The 466-nt window shown below is 56.4% G+C and overlaps 1 protein-coding gene across 4 annotated transcripts in view; it reads left to right on the forward strand.

Moving 5' to 3' along the window:
• The window catches only part of CELF6 (CUGBP, Elav-like family member 6), a 26,524-nt gene that overhangs the window by 9,225 nt on the left and 16,833 nt on the right, over positions 1-466 (forward strand). The gene's annotated exons all lie outside the window — the stretch shown is intronic.

A 466-nucleotide genomic window follows, 5' to 3' on the forward strand; every position in this document is an offset into this window, starting at 1 on the left:
CCCCCCTATAGCTGTGCTCCCACCCTATAGCTGTGCTCCCCCCTATAGCTGTACTCACACCCTATACCTGTGTTCACCCCTATAGCTGTGCTCCCCCCTATGGCTGTGCTCACACCCTATACCTGTGTTCACCCCTATATCTGTGCTCCCCCCTATAGCTGTGCTCACACCCTATACCTGTGTTCACCCCTATAGCTGTGCTCCCCCCTGTAGCTGTGTTCACACCCTATGGCTGTGTTCACACCCTATAGCTGTGCTCCCCCCTATGGCTGTGCTCACACCCTATACCTGTGTTCACCCCTATAGCTGTGCTCCCCCCTATAGCTGTGCTCCTCCCTATAGCTGTGCACCCCCTATAGCTGTGCTCCCCCCTATGGCTGTGCTCCCCCCTATACCTGTGTTCACCCCTATAGCTGTGCTCCCCCCTATAGCTGTGCTCCTCCCTATAGCTGTGCACCCCCTATAG

The sequence above is a fragment of the Calidris pugnax genome, unplaced genomic scaffold (assembly GCF_001431845.1).
Source record: "Calidris pugnax isolate Ruff unplaced genomic scaffold, ASM143184v1 scaffold237, whole genome shotgun sequence".
In the NCBI taxonomy this organism is placed as follows: domain Eukaryota; kingdom Metazoa; phylum Chordata; class Aves; order Charadriiformes; family Scolopacidae; genus Calidris; species Calidris pugnax.